This window comes from Schistocerca gregaria, chromosome 2 (assembly GCF_023897955.1).
Source record: "Schistocerca gregaria isolate iqSchGreg1 chromosome 2, iqSchGreg1.2, whole genome shotgun sequence".
In the NCBI taxonomy this organism is placed as follows: Eukaryota; Metazoa; Arthropoda; class Insecta; order Orthoptera; family Acrididae; genus Schistocerca; species Schistocerca gregaria.
In genome coordinates this window covers 651,408,339-651,428,569 of record NC_064921.1, presented here as the reverse complement: position 1 = coordinate 651,428,569, position 20,231 = coordinate 651,408,339, and positions in this window count along the sequence as shown.

Below are 20,231 nucleotides of genomic sequence, written 5' to 3'. Positions count from 1 at the left end.
CGAACCTTATCATTGATAGCTTTTCATCTCGATTTTTAATTCCACTCTTGAATCACTTTCACTTCCGTCATTGATAATTCGATCTACAAATTGAACAGTAGAGGCGAAAGACTACATCCCTGTCTTACACACGTTTTCATCTGAGCATTTCGTTTGTAGTATTCCACTCCTACTGTTCCCTCTTGGTTCTCGTACATATTGTATATTAGCCGTCTATCTGTGTACCTTACCGCAATTTTTCTAAGGGTTTGGAACATCTTGCCCCATTTGACACTGTCGAATGTTTTTTCAGGTCTATGAATCCCATGAACTTAGCTTTCCTTTCCAATCGTCTATCATTCTAGTCAGCAGCTTCGATGCACGAGCTGTTAAGGTGATTGTGTAGTAATTCTCGCACTTGTCGGCTCTTACAGTCTTGGGAATTTTGTGTATGATGTTTTTGTGAAAGTCAGATGGTAAATTGCCAGGCTCATTATTCTAAACATCTATGTTAATAGTCGTTTTCTTGAAGTCTTCCAAAGCTCTTAAAAATTCTAATTCTATTACTGGATCCCCCATATCTTCCCTATCGATTCCCATTTCTCATCGTATCATGTCATGAGATATTTCCTCCCTATCATTGAGACACTCAATGTGCTCTAGTCAAGTATCCGCTCTCTCCTTTGCATTAAACAATGGAAGTCACATTGCGGTTGAAAGACTTGCGGTTCTTTCTCATTCATATTTAATTCTCTTAATGACGAAATCATATACTTTTTATGCTATTATAATTGTATCTGGATGCCTCAGTTGCTTCGATAATTTTTCACTTTAAGATCACGCCAATTAATGGGATGGGATATATACGGGTCGCTCCATTGACAGTGACCGGGGTAAATATCTCACGAAATAAGCATCAAACGAAAAAACTACAAATAACGAAAATCGCCTAACTTGAAGGGGGAAACCAGATGGCGCCAGGGATGGCCCGCTTGATGGCGCTGCCATAGGTCACACGGATATCAACAACGTTTTTTTTTTTTTTTTTTTTAAACAGGGACCCCCATTTTTATTACATATTCGTGTAGCACGTAAAGAAATATCAATGTTTTAGTTGGACCACTTTTTTCGCTTTGTGATAGATGGCGCTGTAATAGTTACCTACGTATTAGTACGTGGTATCATGTAACAATCCGCCAGTGTGGACGGTATTTGCTTCGTGATACATTACCCGTGTTAAAATGGACCGTTTACCAATTGCGGAAAAGGTCTATGTCGTGTTGATGTATGGCTATTGTGGTCAAAATGCCCAACGGACGTGTGTTATGTATGCTACTCAGTAACCTGGACGACATCATCCAAGTATCCTGACCGTTCGCCGGATAGTTACGTTATTTAAGGAAACAGGAAGTGTTCAGCCACATGTAAAAAGTCAACCACGACCTGCAACAAATGATGATGCCCAAGTAGGTGTTTTAGCTGCTGTCGCAGCTAATCATCACATCAATAGCAGACAAACTGCGCGAGAATCGGGAATCTCAAAAACATCGGTGTTGAGAATGCTACATGAACAGCGATTGCAACCGTACCGTATTTCTATGCACCACGAATTGCATGGTGACGACTTTGAACGTCGTGTACGGTTCTGCCAGTGGGAAGAAGAGAAATTATGGGACAATGACAGATTTTTTGCACGCGTTCTATTTAGCGAAGAAGCGTCTTTCACCAACAGCGGCAATGTAAACCGGCATAATATGCACTATTGGGCAACGGAAAATCCACGATGGCTGCGACCAGTGGAACATCAGCGACCTTCGGGGGTCAATGTATGGTGCGGCATTATGGTGGTGGTGGTTAGTGTTTAACGTCCCCTCGACAACGAGGTCTAGAGACGGAGCGCAAGCTCGGGTTAGGGAAGGATTGGGAAGGAAATCGGCCGTGCCCTTTCAAAGGAACCATCCCGGCATTTGCCTGAAACGATTTAGGGAAATCACGGAAAACCTAAATCAGGATGGCTGGAGACGGGATTTAACCGTCGTCCTCCCGAATGCGAGTCCAGAGTGCTAACCACCGGCATTATGGGAGGAAGGATAATTGGACCCCATTTTATCGATGGCAGTCTAAAAGGGGAAATGTATGTTGATTTCCTACCTAATGTTCTACCGATGTTACTACAAGATGTTTCACCGCATGACAGAATGTTGATGTACTTCCAACATGATGGATGTCCGGCACATGTCTCGCGTGTGGTTGAAGCGGTATTGAATGTCGTATTTCATGACCGGTGGATTGGTCGTCGAAGCCAGCACATTCACCGCATCTGACGTCCACGGATTTCTTTCTGTGAGTAAATTTGAAGGAAATTTATCGTGATCCACCGGCAACGCCTGACAACATACGTCAGCGCATTGCCAATACATTTGAGAACATTAAGGAAGGCGAACTATTAGCTGTTCAGAGGAATATCGTTACACGTTTTGCCAAATGTATTGAGGTTGACAGACATCATTTTGAGCATTTATTGCATTAATGTGGTATTTAAAAGTAATCACACTGTAACAGCATGCGTTCACAAAGGTACATGTATCACATTGGAACAATAAAATGTTCAAACGTACCTACATTCTGTATTTTAATTTTAAAAACCTACCTATTACCAATTGTTCGTCTAAAATTGTGAGCTATATGTTTGTGACTAATACAGCGCCGTCTATCAAAAAGCGAAAAAAGTGGTCCAACTAAAACATTCATATCTCTTTACGTACTACACGAATATGTAATAAAAAATGTGGGTTCCTGTTTAAAAACAGCGCAGTTGATATCCGTGTGGCCTATGGCAGCGCCATCTAGCGTGCCAAACATAGCGTGCCACTTCAAGCTAGACAGCATTCGTTCTTTTTTAGTTTTTTCGTTTGACACTTATTTCGTGAGATATTTGGCCCGGTCACGATCAATGGACCACCATGCATATAATCTCAAGAAATAAGAGTCAAACGTGTGTGTGTGTGTGTGTGTGTGTGTATGTGTGTGTGTGTGTGTGTGTGTGTGTGTGTGTGTGTGTGTGTGTGTGCGCGCGCTGCGAGTTCCAGTTCTTGTAGTTTCCAGAATCCCTCTACGACTCCATGATGAAACACCAACCACCAAACCTATGCTTTAGGAGACCAAATCAGACCCAAACAACTATATTGGCATCTCACTATTACCTGTCACTCCTGGTGCTGTATTGTTCTTGAGGTTCTCGATTATTTCTCTTACTTCTCATATATATGTCCGACCATCAAGTCCGATTTCTTGCAATTTCTCATGCATCCATTTCGCCTCAGCTTCCTTGCACTTTCCATTTATTGCAATCCTAAGTGACATGTATTTCTGTACTTGTGAATGTCCCTGAAAATTGTTGTGCTTCCTTCATCGGCCGACTGACGTATTTCTTGTGTAACCCATTATTTCTCCGCAGTTACCTTCTTTGTATGTACAATTTTCTTTCCAAATTCTGTGTTGTTCTTTCTTAGAGATGTCCCTTTCTCTTCCACTAGACTGCCTACTGCGCTATTCCGTATCGCAGATCTATAAACCGCGAGAACTTCACAAGCGTTCCTCTTCATTCCTTAGTAACTCCATATCCCACTTCTTTGCGCATTGATTCTTCCTGAATACTCTCTTGAACTTCGGACTACCTTTGATTTGTGATCTGAGCCTATACCTGCTCCAGGTCCGCATTACAATCCAATATCTGATTTCGGAATCTCTGTCGGACCGTTACGAAAACTGATTAAAACCCTGCCGTAGATCCCGGGCTTTTCTTAGTATACTTCCTCCTCTTGTGGTTCCTGAACTGCTATTAGTAGCTGAAATATATTGTAGATCTCCATTAGTCTTTCTTCTCTCTCGTTTCTAGCAGCAAGCCCATATTCTCCAGTAAACCTTCCCCCTTCTCCTTCCCCGACAACTGCATCCCAATCCCCCGTGACTATCAGATGTTATTCGCCCTTTACGTGCTGAATTCCCATTAAGTTCCCTCGAATACTTTATCTACCTCTTCGTCTTCGGCTTGCGACGTCGGCGTATTTGCCTGAACTATCGTTGTCGATGTTGCTTTGTTGTCCATTCTGTTGAGGACCACTCCATCACTTAAATGTTCACAGTAACTCACTCTCTGCCCTACCTTCCCAGTCATAGCGATTTCTACCCACGGTGTACCATTTTCTGCCGCTGTTGATGTTACCCTGTACTCATTTGAGAAGATATCCTTGTCTTCTTTCCATTTCGCTTCGCTGACCCCCGCTGTATCTAGATTGAGCCACTGTATTTCCGTTCTCAGATCTTCTTGGTTCCCTAGCGCCTTCCCTACCACTTTTACTTTCGTAAATCCAGAGTCAATCCTTCCGGCAAGCACTTATTTTTCGACTTCAGACATTCTTCATGGAGCCATTGCATCCTGCACTTCCTGGTTATTTCATTCGACGGCGACTTCTATTTCTGTGTTCTTGAATTTCTCTGAACATTATTGTACTTTCTTCTTTCATCGATCAACTGAAGTATTTCTTCTGTTACCCGCGGCTCCATCGCTGTTGCATTCTTTGTACATATGTTGTTCTTTCCAATTTCTATGATTGCCCTTTTGAGAGATGTCCATTCCCCTTCAAGTGTACTACCTAAGGAGCTACTCTTTATTGCTATATCTACAATATAAGCAAACATCAGGCTATCTCGTCATTCTTTAGTACTTCTGTATCCCACTTCATTGCGTATTGGTTCTCCCTGACTAATCTCTTAAACTTCTGCCTACTCTTCAGCACTACTACATTGTGATCTGAGTCTATATCTGTTCCTGGGTACGCCTTACAGTCCGGTATCCGATTTCGAAATCTCGGTCTGACCGTGATCTAATCTAACTGAAATCTTCCTGAATCACCCGACCTTTCCCAAGTATGGCTCCTCTTGTTGTGATTCTTGAACAAAGTATTCACTATTACAGAACTCATTTAGCCTTTCTCGTGTGTCATTCGCCATACTAAGCCCACATTCTACTTTACCTTTTTCTTTTATTCTTTAGCTTACAGCCCTCCCTCCGGAGGTTTGAGTCCCTCGGGCATGGGTGTATGTGTTGTTCTTAGCATAAGTTGTCTAGCGACCGATGACCTTAGCAGTTTGGTCCCTTAGGAATTAACATACACATTTTTCCCATACAAAGTTCAGTCCAGTCCCCCATGACTATTAGATTTTCCTCTCCCTTTACAAACTGTTTTATCTTTTCAACATCCTTCTATAGTCTCTCTATCTCTACAACTTCAGACGTCGGCATGTATACCTGAACTGTCGCTGCCGGTGTCGGTTTGCTGTCGATTCTGATGAGAACCACCATATCGCTGAACACACTCTCTCCCCTACCTTCCAGTTCATAACGACTGCTACTCCCGTTATTCCATTTTCTAATGCTGTCTATATTACGCTATACTCATCTGACCACAAATCCTTGTCTTCTCTCCACTTCACTTTACTGATCCCTATTATATCTATATTGAGCCTCTGCATTTCCATTTTCAGATTTTCTAGCTGCGCTACCACGTTCAAGCTTCTGACATTCCACGCCCCGACTCGTAGAGCGTTATACTTCCGTTGGGTATTCAATCTTTTTCCCATGGGCACCGTCCCTTAGCAGTCCTCTCCTGGAGATCCGAATGAGGGACTATTCCGAAATCTTTTGCCAATGGAAAGATCATCATGGCACTTTTTAATTACTGGAGACATGCCCTGCGGATACACGTTGTGTCTTTAATTCAGTTGCTTTCATTGTCTTCTGCATCCTCATGCCGTTGATCATTGATGATTCTTCCGCTTTTAGGACAGTTTCCCGCCACAAGAACAAGAGTGCACTGAACCTCCGTCCGCTCCTCCGCCGTCTCTGACAAGGCCGTTGGCAGAATGAGGGTGACTTCTTATGCCGGAACTCTTTGGCCGACAATGCGGATTATTAATCAGAATTTAAGAGGTGGCGGGTTTTGACCCCTCTACGTCTTTGAAGACGCTACCCTGCACGACACGTGGTTATGTAAATACAGTGCAGACATAAGAGTAACAATGTGGAGAGCAGTGTCAAGAATCGGGTGTACAATGACCATTAGTAGAAGTCGTGAAGAGCACAGAGAACAAACTGTGATACTGACTTCACAAAAAATTTACGCAGCATCCAGTGACAATGAGTGACAGTTTATGTTGTCGTAACGGATAAAAAAGAATGTGTTATTCAAAGGACAATGTTGTCAGACGAAAAACAAGAAACTGTCATCAAGAGCAAAAGACTGTGGCAAGGGAAAATGCGTCAACTGGCAGCAGAACAAGGATGATGCGAGCAGTAGGCAGGCGTGGTACGGGACGTCACGACATCGAAGCGAATGACCCTTCCCACAGCGGGAGGCAGCCGCTGGAAAACTGATCTTAGCGCAAAAAGGCACAGCTGGAGAGTGATGGGCAGACCAATGGTAGCACACAGACTTGAACAGAACTCGCCGCAAAATTAGTGCAGATGTGCGCATATAGAAGTTAGTTTTAATTTTAACGTTAAGAATTCAGTAGCATTTAAAATATGAGTGACGACAAAAAAGGTACTGTCCTAAGGACTAGGGAGGAAAGTTATTCGGTTAGTGGAATTAAATGCTGATAGTTCGTCAAAGCAAAATGTTTCAGAATTGTTAAACTCAAATGTACTGGAATTACATGACCATACTTTGTCATCAAACACTTTTTTTTCGCAGTGTAAAACAGTTCAGAGGTAACGGAAGTCACTCGTCATGTGCAAATTGCTACGTTCGTTCTGGTGGTCATGGGTCTGACCTGAGTGAACCAAATGCCACTCTCCACTCTCCAAGTACCACACGTACGCTGATGGGCTCCAGTTGTTGCTTTTTTTTTTGTTATCAGTCTGCTGACTGGTTTGATGCGGCCCGCCACGAATTCCTTTCCTGTGCCAACCTCTTCATCTCAGAGTAGCACTTGCAACCTACGTCCTCAATTATTTGCTTGACGTATTCCAATCTCTGTCTTCCTCTACAGTTTTTGCCCTCTACAGCTCTCTCTAGTACCATGGAAGTCATTCCCTCATGTCTTAGCAGATATCCTATCATCCTGTCCATTCTCCTCATGTGTGTTTTCCACATATTGCTTTCCTCTCCGATTCTGCGTAGAACCGCCTCATTCCTTACCTTATCAATCCACCTAATTTTCAACATTCGTCTATAGCAACACATCTCAAATGCTTCGATTCTCTTCTGTTTCGGGTTTCCCACAGTCCATGTTTCACTACCATACAATGCTGTACTCCAGACGTACATACTCAGAAATTTATTCCTCAAATTAAGGCCGGTATTTGATATTAGTAGACTTCTCTTGGCCAGAAATGCCTTTTTTGCCAAAGCGAGTCTGCTTTTGATGTCTTCCTTGCTCCGTCCGTCATTGGTTATTTTACTGCCTAGGTGGCAGAATTCCTTAACTTCATTGACTTCGTGACTATCAATCCTGATGTTAAGTTTCTCGCTGTTCTCATTTCTACTACTTCTCATTACCTTCGTCTTTCTCCGATTTACTCTCAAACCATACTGTGTACTCATTAGACTGTTGATTCCGTTCAGCAGATCATTTAATTCTTCTTCACTTTCACTCAGGATAGCAATGTCATCAGCGAATCGTATCATTGATATCCTTTCACCTTGTATTTTAATTCCACTCCTGAACCTTTCTTTTATTTCCATCAATGCTTCCTCGATGTACAGATTGAAGAGTAGGGGCGAAAGGCTACAGCCTTGTCTTACACCCTTCTTAATACGAGCACTTCGTTCTTGATCGTCCACTCTTATTATTCCCTCGTGGTTGTTGTACATATTGTATATGACCCGTCTCTCCCTATAGCTTACCCCTACTTTTTTCAGAATCTCGAACAGCTTGCACCATTTTATATTGTCGAACGCTTTTTCCAGGTCGACAAATCCTATGAACGTGTCTTGATTTTTCTTCAGCCTTGCTTCCATTATTAGCCGTAACGTCAGAATTGCCTCTCTCGCGCCTTTACTTTTCCTAAAACCAAACTGATCGTCACCTAGCGCATTCTCAAATTTCTTTTCCATTCTTGTGAATATTATTCTTGTAAGCAGCTTCGATGCATGAGCTGCTAAGCTGATTGTGCGATAATTCTCGCACTAGTCAGCTCTTGCCGTCTTCGGAATTGTGTGGATGATGCTTTTCCGAAAGTCAGATGGTATGTCGCCAGATTCATATATTCTAGACACCAACGTGAATAGTCGTTTTGTTGCCACTTTCCCTAATGATTTTAGAAATTCTGATGGAATGTTATCAATCTCTTTTGCCGTCTTTGATCCTAAGCCCTCCAAAGCTGTTTTAAATTCCGATTCTAATACTGGATCCCCAATCTCTTCTAAATCGACGCCTGTTTCTTCTTCTATCACATCAGACAAATTTCACCCTCATAGAGGCTTTCAATGTATTCTTTCCACCTATCTGCTCTCTTCTCTGCATTTAACAGTGGAATTCCCGTTGTACTCTTAATGTTACCACCGTTGCTTTTAATGTCACCAAAGGCTGTTTTGACTTTCCTGTATGCTGAGTCTGTCCTCCAGTTGTACGTAAGTGCAAATCTAGTAAACCTTAAGGCAGATAATCTGAGTATCAACTTTTGTGCACAGTGAAAATGGGCGTAGGACATTGGGTTAAAGCTCAACCGGTCCAAAACCCAAGCGGCGGGAATCCTTACCATACTCAATCCTAAGTGGGATAAATATCAACTTTACTCATTCAGCAAAGAGTCTAGGATTAATAATAGATGAAAATCTAAATTGAACTCAGAACATAACTGCAATGTGCAAGAAACTATCAGCTCTTTCCATGACTTGCAAGTACATAAAAAGCTCTTCTCTCTTCACCGGAAAAAGAATCTTCTACACTTCATATTATTGATTACAGCGATGTTAGCATCCAAGGCTTTTCTTATGAAAGCTCATGGCGCCCGCAACTGCTTATGAATGATTGTGTTGATTATATATGTGATGTTCACCATCACACACACAGCTATCCTGGCTCCATGCAGATAAATGTACAACTTTTAATACCCCCTGTCTCCTCCACTGCGTTATCAGTGTACGCTGTCCCTTGTATCTCATCGACCTTAACGCTGTTGTCCGAACAACAAGACAGAAGCGCCTACTCCCATAAGAGCAAAGTCCTGTCTGTCAATCATACCACTTATTCGAAGACCTTCTCAATAGCAGTAGCCCGACTATGAAATAACCTCGCACATTAGCGAACTGAATAACACCTTCAGCTTTAGAAGACAGTTAATTACATATATACTGAAGCAGCAATAAGCATTACCATTGTTCCTGTATATACTCGCCATCCTTTTACATCCTCCTTTCCAACCTGACCCTTCTCGTTTCTCAGTATTCTTACCCGATGCAGTGTCTTTAAATTTCCCTTCCGTAGAACTCGCTATATCAGAAAGTATCTATTCTGTAGATCTGTAGATTCTTGTTCCGTATGCTACTGTAGTTTTCGTAGGAGAGGGTCTGGTGGTCCTAATCAGATCAGGTTAAATAAATAAGACTTAGCATCACACCACGTGAAGCTTGAAACTATGGGGAACTCATAAAAACGTGGCAACCTACAGTTTAGACTCTCCTGCAAATAGGATGAGACGATGCCGATGAGGACCATTGCAGTTTCGTAATGAGCTTCAAACGCTCTCAAAAGTGTCCATGGCGTTAGACCAAAGGAACTGTTTCTCTGTATTCAGCCAAATGTTATTACACATCTCATGCTGTGAACAATTTTAGAGACGCCCTCAGGAGCAAATTTTCATACATTTGCCATTTTGAGAGAAGTCTTACAAAAAAGGGCATTCACTTTTTAAGGATCTCGTGCATGCTGTTATAAACAGCATCAAACGTCGCTGTTTGCGCTGGTACGGCTCTCAGGTTATGTATTGGCGCTCTTTATTAGGTAAACAAGCAAATGCGCTTCACTTTGTATGAAACTGTGTGTGTGTTATGCATTTTCATGTATTCTAGCCTTTGTACTAAGCTTGTTATGCAGCAGCAGTTCCTCGAAATGAAATTACGTCGCTGCTTAATAGCAGGTAATCTCTCTTTGTACAGTTGAGGCCATTCGCCGTAACGAGTGAGCATAAAACGACCCAGTATTCTAGACACTGTTCTCAGGTGATGTAATAAATGTTTCTTTATGACGAGGTGTAAATGGCTGTTACCATTAGACATAGGTATGGGTCACGCTGTGATGGCATACATTTGTATAGCACTACTTTACTCTCACAAATGGTTCATTAGCGTCTGGCCTTCCGTTGATGACGTTGGCGCTGCTGTAAGCACGCAGTGCTAAAGTGACTGACAACGTGCAATGAGCACCATCGTGGATACTGATGTTCTCATAAGTCGACAACTGTGATATACAGGTGCTACCCAATCTTTATTTCTCAACCAATGGCGTGGTGCTTTAGCTTTCATCGAAACTGTCGTGGGTGATTTTACGTCTGTCTTGCTACACACACAGGATACTGTTAGAACTAAATCACCTTCATTTATTTTATTTGTGTTCATGTTGTCGTATTTACAAATTGTGTTGGACAGTGCATGCGCCGGCAATAAGATAAGCAGAATTTAAAGAGAGCAATTGAGAATCCTAAAAACATTCATGCAGGACACATAATGCATTTTTGTTCGTAATTAATAGTTTCTCTTGATTACAACGTTTTTTTTTTTTTTTTTTTTACAAAAAACGTGTTGTTCCTAGTGAGCAAATTTACGTTTCATCGACCCTAAACTTTACATCTGAAGTATTTTTATTAGGTAAGTAACGCTTAAGTTGCTGTATTAAATTAACATTACTCTGTCAAATTAAAGCAAGAACGACCTCTTATCATAACCATTGAGTGGTTTAACACTTGTTCAAAGGGTACAAAAATTAGTGTTTGTAAAATGTTGTGCTATGTTTCGTGGCAGCTTCTTACTCACCCTTGTCTTTAATATCCAGTTCTGGAGTTCAGAACAAGCTCATTAGGAAACTCTGAGTGGAGTCTTACTGGACGTTATATGTCGGCTTTTATCCTAGCAGTTCTTCTTGGTGCGTAAGGATTGTTTATCTTCATTTCAGGGTGGGAGAGAGGCAACACGTGAAGAGGTGAAGTAATCGAAATAGCGCCTGGTAACTGATATGTATTAAATAAAGCAGCTTACAAAAAGTAGAAATTTAGGTTCAGAGAAACCAATCCAAATTTCTTGAAGTGTGGCTTAATCGACGTTTAGGGAAGCAACCATAGTCAGGTGCCAGTTAACACCGGGAGAGAACTTAAGTCTGGGTGTGTAGCAGTACAATTGTGCAGTCGTCTACTAATCTATTAATAATGTAAAACCAATTAATTTGTTACTAAATGGGTTCAAAAATATTACAAGTAATTAATTTGTCGTTTGATCCACTTCACTTCCAAAGCTTCCACGAAGACTAGATATTGTAAACAAGTCTTATGTCCACTGGTCTGTGAAAAACGAAGTCGAGAGTTCAATAGAATATGTACTTTAGACTAAAAACACTGTGTAGACGATTCTGTAGAATTGTCACGCATTTTGCAGATTATCGATGTTTTTCCCAAATCAGCGATAGTGGATGTGTTTTAGCAACACAATATGCAAATTTCTTTACCATTATATTCAGTATTGATTATGTCCAGGAATATGGTTAAGTGTAATATATTAGTGCAAACATTTACGTATCTATGAAGATTGAAGTGACAAATGAAAATTTATGCCAAGTCTGGGTTTCAGACCCCCGTCTCCTTCTCACTGCCAAATGCCTTAAGGACTACGTCACTATGGCACAGTGGCTTTCCACAACTGCACGGACTACCCTGGCACGCCTCCTTCCTCAGTTCCCATACACACTTCACACCACTTAACATTCCACTTAACCTCGAACGGCATTGCACAGGTTCTCCAACCGTATTGGAATAGCGCATTAGCATCGAACAAAGGAGACCCAAGTTCGAATAACGACCTCCGTAGAAATTTTCATTCGTGGCTTCAGTCTACATATATACATGACCTGAAAGGTCTTTGGAACTATAGACAAATATCAAGAGTTTTGCGTCACCCCGGTTACCAGAACACCTGAAGACAGACGTTGACTGTGGATATTATATCACAGACACAGTCCCTTTGACTATTCAGAGATGTCATTAAACCCACACAAAGCTGTAAACCACCATGCATGAACAGTGCCTATTAGACGGAGGGGATCCTACAGCCGATCGGTTCCAGTCATTCCTCCAGGAAGGAGGTACAGGGCTAGTGTTATCTGTAGTTCAACCATGCCCAGACGGTTACTACCGCGGTTCGTTCGCTTACGAATTGTTACTTCGTGCCAGGAAGAACACTCAAAAAGAGAAGTGTCCAGGCGTCTCGGAGTGAACCATAGCAATGTTCGGACATGGAAAAAATACAGTGCGACAGGAACTGTTGATGATATACCTCGCTCAGGCCGCCCAAGGGCTACTACAGCGGTGGATGACCGCTACCTACAGATTATGGCTCGGAGGAATCCTGACAGCAACGCCACCATATTGAATAATGACTTCGTGCAGCCAGAGGACATCGTGTTACGACTCAAACTGTGCGCAATGGGCTGCTTGATGCGCTACTTCACTCCCGACGTCCATGGCGAGGTTTATCTCTGCAACCACAGCACCATGCATCGCGGCACAGATGGGCCCAACAATACTCTTAATGGACCGCTCAGGATTGGCATCACGTTGTCTTCAGGCATGAGTGTCGCATATGCCTTCAACCAGACAATCGTCGGAGACGTGTTTAGAGGCAACTCGATCAGGCTGAACGCGTTAGACACACTGTCCAGCGAGTGCAGCAAGGTGGAGGTTCCCTTCCGTTTTGGGGTGGCACTATGTGGGGCCGACGTATGCCGCTGGTGGTCGTGGAAGAAGCCGTAACGGCTGTACCATATGTACCAATAGTGCAACTCCGACCGATAGTGCAACCATATCGGCGGCGTATTGGCGAGGAATTCGGCATCATGGACAACAGTTCGCGCCCCCATCGTGTAGGTCTTCTGAATAACTTCCTTCAGGATAACGACATCACTCGACTAGTGTGACCATCATGTTCTCCAGACATGAACCCTATCGAACATGCCTGGAATAGATTGAAAAGGGCTGTTTATGGACGACGTAGAACAGACAAACTACCTTTATGTTCTAATAGCTGTTGACGATATGTGTTCACAGACCTCACTTGATTAAGTTTCATGGTTCAGAACCTCAAGTACATGATTTTGAGAAACTAGTTTAGCTTTAGGTTCTTTTTACACTATATTGATACATATCCGATAGCACTATTCAAAATGACCTATGTCGGTCATTAGATATTAAGGGCGATGAAGGCGACTTTGTACGTCCTTTCAAGCAATTACATTAAGTCTGTCATACTAAATTCACCCTTTTCTGGTCAGTAGAGTTTAGAACTTCTTGCGCCTTTGACCCGGTCATCGGATCACTTTCGTAACACATTTTATGCCAATCACATGGAAGAAGACGATTTCTCAGTTTGCGCATGCGCGATAATTTCTGGCATTTTCACAGCTCCAGCTATCGGCGACATCTCAGTTTACCGCGGCCCACCGAACGTTCGCTGGGTGAGGAAGCACTCTTCTGACGTTTGAGCTAAGTACAGCTATTGACATGATACACACGTATTTTACATTTTACATTTTATGCTATTCTTTTTCCCTTTTGGGCGTTCTGTATTAATGTTGGACTAAGCCTCTTTAGACAGTTTGTAGTTCTAGTGCAATCCGAAGAAGGCGTGGTTATCTGCGCCAAAACCTAGGTCAACATCCGGTTTCAATTTGCAATCGTTGCGGATTCTTTATAATCATTAAATTATTCACGATTGCTGACGCACTGCAATGTTAAAACTTCTCACCTATGAAGGTCTTGCTGTATGGTGGTGCAACATGCAATGTGTAATTTGCATGAGCAATAAAAAGGGAGGAAATGATCTTTATGTTGAGCTGTATTCCAGTTTTCTGTTGAAGATTCGCAACTTTCAGAACCGAGGTGACGAAAACCTTTTTTTTATGTGTTTTAGTTTTATTGTGAAACTGTGGCTATAGACTATTAAAGATGCACAGGGTACATCGATAACAGAGGGCGCATTTCAAAGATCAGTGACACATCAAAGTTCCATTTAAAAAACATAACAAGCTCTATTCATTTAACTAGAAAATGAAAATGTAAAAAAAAGATATTATTTATACATTTCTCCCGTGTAGAAAATATCCCAAGCAGAGACGTACTAGCCGCCAGCTCCTGCTCTGAGGCATGCACCCCAAGCGACCATCAAAATCTGTGCCGCTGAGGAATCATTGCCGCCTGATGCAGCACTGCAGTCTAGAGTACAGATTTCATCTCATTGTCACTACCTGCTGACACTACACTACGACGACATTGGCTGTAATGTAAGATGCCTTCACTGCCTTCCTGAGGGCCACCTGCTCCAGGCCGAGGTCTGTGGCCACCGTCGCTGATTCAGTGCCACAGTATGTCAGCAGCACCGAGCTGAACAAGATGCCTCCTGGGCAGCGTGTCTACACCGATGATTATCTGCTATGCCTACCTCGCCTGCCACGCCGAGGGGAAGTAGTACAAGGAAACGAAAAGCTGCACCTGAGACGAGTACATATCCATATATTCTCTGCCTCGTGATGACTGGGTGTTGTGTGATGTCCTTAGGTTAGTTAGGTTTAAGTAGTTCTACGTTCTAGGGCACTGATGACCTCAGATGTTAAGTCCCATAGTGCTCACAGCCATTTGAACAATTTTTGAGCTAGGAACATTCGGTGAAATAATTTTGGTTCTGTACACACTAACGGCCATTTGTATAACCATTTAAACATCTTCCTGTAGGTATGTTACAGTGTTAGACAAGGTTTGAACAACGAACTGGAACTCATGTCCAGAAAAATAATGTAAATCGACTAAATCTTTTTCACAAGATTTTAATTGGGCTGAAATTAATGCTCAGCTAAGGGCATTATTTGTATGTGCACCGTTCGGATGTTGCGTGCAAAATCATCCAAAAAACATTTTTATGTGGGAGGTTCTTGAAGTGTGCTGCTACTATACTTTATACTTATAGGAATCGGTTCAAACTTTTAAAGAACGTCGGTAAGTGAATAAAGTCAAAACTATTTTTTTATTCAGTAGTCTTTCTCGTCGACATACGATGTTTTAATGTCGAGGTAAATGTAGCATGTAAAAGGAAACATGTTTTTCAGGGAGTATTTTGAAATTCGCCACTTGTGCACTTAAAGCTTGTATCAATGTAAACATTGCCCGAAAGTAGATAACTGCATCAAGTCGAAACAAATTTTTTTTCATTCAATAATATTTATCTGTTGTCTACATATGATGGTTTAAATTCGAACTAATTGTAGTGCATATCGTTCTTACGTGAACTGAATGCACAGAGCCGGCCGGGGTGGCCGAGCGGTTCTAGGCGCTACAGCCTGGAACCGCGCGACCGCAACGTTCGCAGGTTGTAATCCTGCCTCGGACATGGATGTGTGTGATGTCCTTAGGTTAGGTTTACGTAGTTCCAAGTTCTAGGGGACTGATGAACTCAGAAGTTAAGTCCCATAGTGCTCAAAGCCATTTTTTTTAATGCACGGAAACAGCATAAAGTACAGCAAGTAAATCAGAAATGCAGTCTTACGATCGAACTGAAGCATAGAAATGGTTAGAATAGCCAGGAGTGAACAGCCTTTGTTACTCCCATAACATTATGTAAGAGATGATAAGTAGTAAGAAACATCTGACAGGAATTTCACTAACCAGTGAAGATCCTCTAGAGAATTCGGTAAGCAAATGTAGTGGAGCCGAAAACTGGTGAGACGTTTATGAGACCGTTTCACCGTGAGCAGGAACTCCGTAGCTTTGTGGTCTGTCTAGGCATTGGTTCTACCTTCCAAACAAGAAGTACCTAAACTTCTGGATCCCTCACACCGAGGCGAGCGGCTCTAGCTCAGTCACCAAATAGTTCTTTTCGCGTTTTGTAAGCACTCGGCTACTAAACGCTATAGTTTTCAATACGAGGTTGCCTCTTTCCATATATCTTTGAAACGTCATCACGCCAAGCCCAGAATCTGTCCATCACCGTGCAGAAGTCCTCTGCTAGGTTTGGATGTGACAGTAAAGCCAACTTCAGTGCCTGAAAGTGTTTTTCCGCTTCTTTGTCCCATACCCTTGGTGTTTCCTTGTCAGTGAATTTGGTTAGACGAGGGTTACTCAAGGTATATATATGGACGAAATACCGATAGAAATTTATAACACCAAAAAGCCGCACAGTTGTCATTTGGTAGTCAGACGTGGGAACTTTGCTTTTGCTTCTGTTTTGTCTGGGATTGGTGATATCCTCCCTATCGAAATGACATGTCCCAGGTATTTAACACTGGTATCTCCGAAACACGATTTCTCGATGTTAACTGTGACCCCATTATCACTGAATGTTTTAAGGACTTCTAAGGGAACTACATCGTCGTCCCACCACGTTTTCTCTGCTGTGCCTTAAGGAAGTCAGTCATGATCCCCTGGATTCTCCTAATGAAGTTCGCAGACCAGATGATCAGACCGAATGGCAGTCTTCGGAACCAATAACATCTACAGAATGCGATGAACGCGGTGTACCTTCGACATTCAGGGTCCAATTGAATCTGCCATAAACTATTCCACAGATCTATAGATGAAAACAAGATAACGAAATGAAAATTCTGGCCTGTCTGTTTCCGTCTCTATTTTCGTATTTACCTGCCAAGAGTCAAGGACGCGGCGAATCGTTCCGTCTTTCTTGTTGATAACATGGACTGGGCTATTGTACGTCGACCTCGTCTTCACAACAACACCGGCTGCCAACATTCATGAAATCTCTGCTGAAACCCGTTCGCTATACACATTCGGTATAGGATAAGGTGGCACAAAGAATTTTGTGTGCTCTTTTACATTGAACTTGTAGCAGAAGCTACTTATCAGGCCAGGTTTCGACGAGAACACCCACCTGTGTTAGCCATTAACTTATCCCTGAGCTCTTCGTATTTTATCAGTTCTATATGTTGAATGAAGTCTTCCTTCGCATCAATTGTCTCCTCAATCTCCCACATTACTTCGTCTTCAATCCGTCTGCGGTTGTTGCTATCATTGTCTTTCACCTCATGTGACAATCTCTGCTTGTCATGGGTGTAATAAAGTTTGAGACTTTCAACTGGTATTTGTGCTGATATAGCGTCCTCATCGAACTGGATACGGACCTCCTTTCCCTTTTTCAAACGGACTTCATCTCTTCCCACGTCGAGTACCGCCAGATACTCCCTGAGATCTATGGCCAGGTTCGGCACCACTACAAAATTAGTCTCCAGGCAGTATTCATGACACTAAAACTCAATACTTACCTGAAGATTGACCTCAGTCCCTTTTCCAGCTATTGCCAGGGTAACTTGGATCTTGGTTTTGGCAAGCGTGGGCCAGTTCCGTTGCTCTGCACAACGATGGAAAGCAGGTTCCGAAATGGCCATTATCTTACTACCACTGTCCACAATACTTTTAATTATTTCGTCTGCTAACGTTACTGATATTACTGGATGGAGAACATCACTGATGGCTACGTCTTTCTCCTCCATTAATACCTCCTGTAGGTCTTCGCAACCAACCATAAGTATATGCTTTTGCCCGAGTTTGGCTGCAAAGAGATTGCGAACCTCTTTCGCGCCCCTCTGTCGTCAGTTGCGCGGAAGGCTACGGTTAATTTTGTTGTGAGAGGGATTGGGTGGGCTAATCTAAACCGCCTCGCCTACCCACTGATTCCTGTCTGGACTGCGCAAACATCGAGAAGATTTCTGGCTCTGGTACCTTTAATTTCTGCGGTCGGATTGAGGTTCTCTTTCCTTTGTCCCTCCCTGTGGACCTTGACCATCAGTGCGCCAATCCTTATTCTTACGCGGTTGCTGGTTGTTGTCATTGTCTCTGCATTTATCCCTTACATTCTGCCTCTAATACAACAATTATAGCTCGCTGAGTAGACATTTGAAAGTTTCAATGGTGTCTCCTCACCTACCGACGAGCGCCTGTTGGTACTGCATGAAGAGCTTCGAGAAACAGAAACGAATAATTTATGATGGGCTGCATGGTGCTTACAAAAACTGATTATTCTTTAATAATGCCTCGAACATTTTTACAGGTCCTTTGTAGCCCGAAGATTCGAATTCTGGCCACATTATAATCTCCAGTTTTGCTCTACCATGCATTTCTGGTGACCATTAGGTAACGAGAAATGCTTCAATGAACTCTTCGAATGTGCTGCACTTTTTGCGACATCTCGTTCCCTCAATATGCAAGCAGATACATTTTAGCTTCGCACTCAGGGTCCATGAAGATGGTAACGACCGGCTGAATTTTAGGATGTAATCCGCCGCCATTTTCCCTAAAACTTTGAAATTTTAGGATGGTCAGAAAATACTTTTGGTCGACCCTCGCTCTTGAGAATCTGTCAGGTTCCATCACCGGGCTTTGGTAAAGATGATGGGACTCCTCGTGGCCTCTGTGGCCGTCACGTGTCCGGCGTATTCCTACCCATCGGCTGCGAGGTATCGCGTGAGTGCGCACAACACTCGGCAAATGACACGGTTTGCGTCGCACTGTTCTATGAACAACCCGATAGCATCACTCGTGCCGTTGAAGTTTCACAGCTACGTAATTGTTCCTCCGCGCAAGGTCTCGAAGTCTTTGTCTGTCATTTATCCTTTACTTGAGCTAGTCGATCGTTTACTTTTGCAATATTTTCCGTATTGGCGATCATTGCTTTATGTCGTTACACCAAGGCTTTCGAACTTTTGTTTGCCATGGCGCTCGCTCGTTTAGCTAGGATTTCAGCAGCAAGAGCGATCTTCTTCGCACATGCTGCCTCTATTCGGGCAAGACGGGCATGAGAAAGTTTTGCCTCAAACTCATCCATGCGTTTGCTAATTTGCTCTTTCAATAAGATCACCTCATGCTCTCTTTTTCTTTCTAATTCTTCTGCCTCCTCCCTTTTTCTTTCTGAAGAATCAATCTGCTTCTTGAGCTCACCTAGGAGAGCGATGACCGGATCAGGTCCCGGTTCATAGTGCTTGCCTGCCATTGGCGAAGAAACCCCAGATTCCCGAGCTCTGCTGCATTGGCGTCAAATTGTGGGTCTGCCTTCTATCTCCCTTTCCGCATTTCTACTCGTGAGTAATACATCTAAATGGCCACACTGGTCACCCTGTTAATTCCCTGTTCCGTTCCCGCCTTATCTATTGATACCGAATGCCTATTATACATGTTTGGGCCTACTTCCCCATGGGAAACCCATCCAACACGTCAACAAAATGGTTGGCGGTTACCGTCTTTGGAGCGTTCCATCATATTTCCCGAGTCTACTAGAATTTGCTCACGAAGTAACTTCGCATTACTGTTCGTCAAAATTCACAACAGAGAAAAAAAAATTATTTTGCATGACTCGAAAAGAGAACAAAGAAAATGAACACAAAAACTATGCATATCTAAGAATACCAAATAATATATGTGATTTCAAACATATTAAACAAAAACACACAATTACCCCACCAAAAAAGAGATTTTTAGCAACATAGGTAGCAATGCTGAACTGCCAAATTCGTGGATGTGGTACAGAACCCACGAAACCGAAACATCAACACAAATAAGTATGTTACATAGTAAGAGAGAAACTTTTTAGCTTCACATTTGCCACGGCTGTAAGTACTACTACGGAACTGAAAAAAGAATTGAGACATAAAAAGAAAAACACGAATGTAATCACGTAATGATTACTGTTATCAGAGGAAACGGACGGCGAAATTCAATCAGTGGAGTGTCGCCAATATGAAAGATAGCCTATGGCGGTGGTGGTTCTCTGTCTGCCAAATGACTAAAAGGTCGTGACCACCACACCCAAGAGGTGCCAAGTCTATCAATAGCGCAAAGAAATCTGACTGTATCTCCAGTGTAGATCACCCCTAAGTTGGCTACCTTGACATCAAATTAATTTAAATCCTTCAAAACCACAACAAAATGAATGATGTTGTCGGGAATGAGAATGGGTGTCGTAAAAAAATTGATTACAAGGACCTATGGT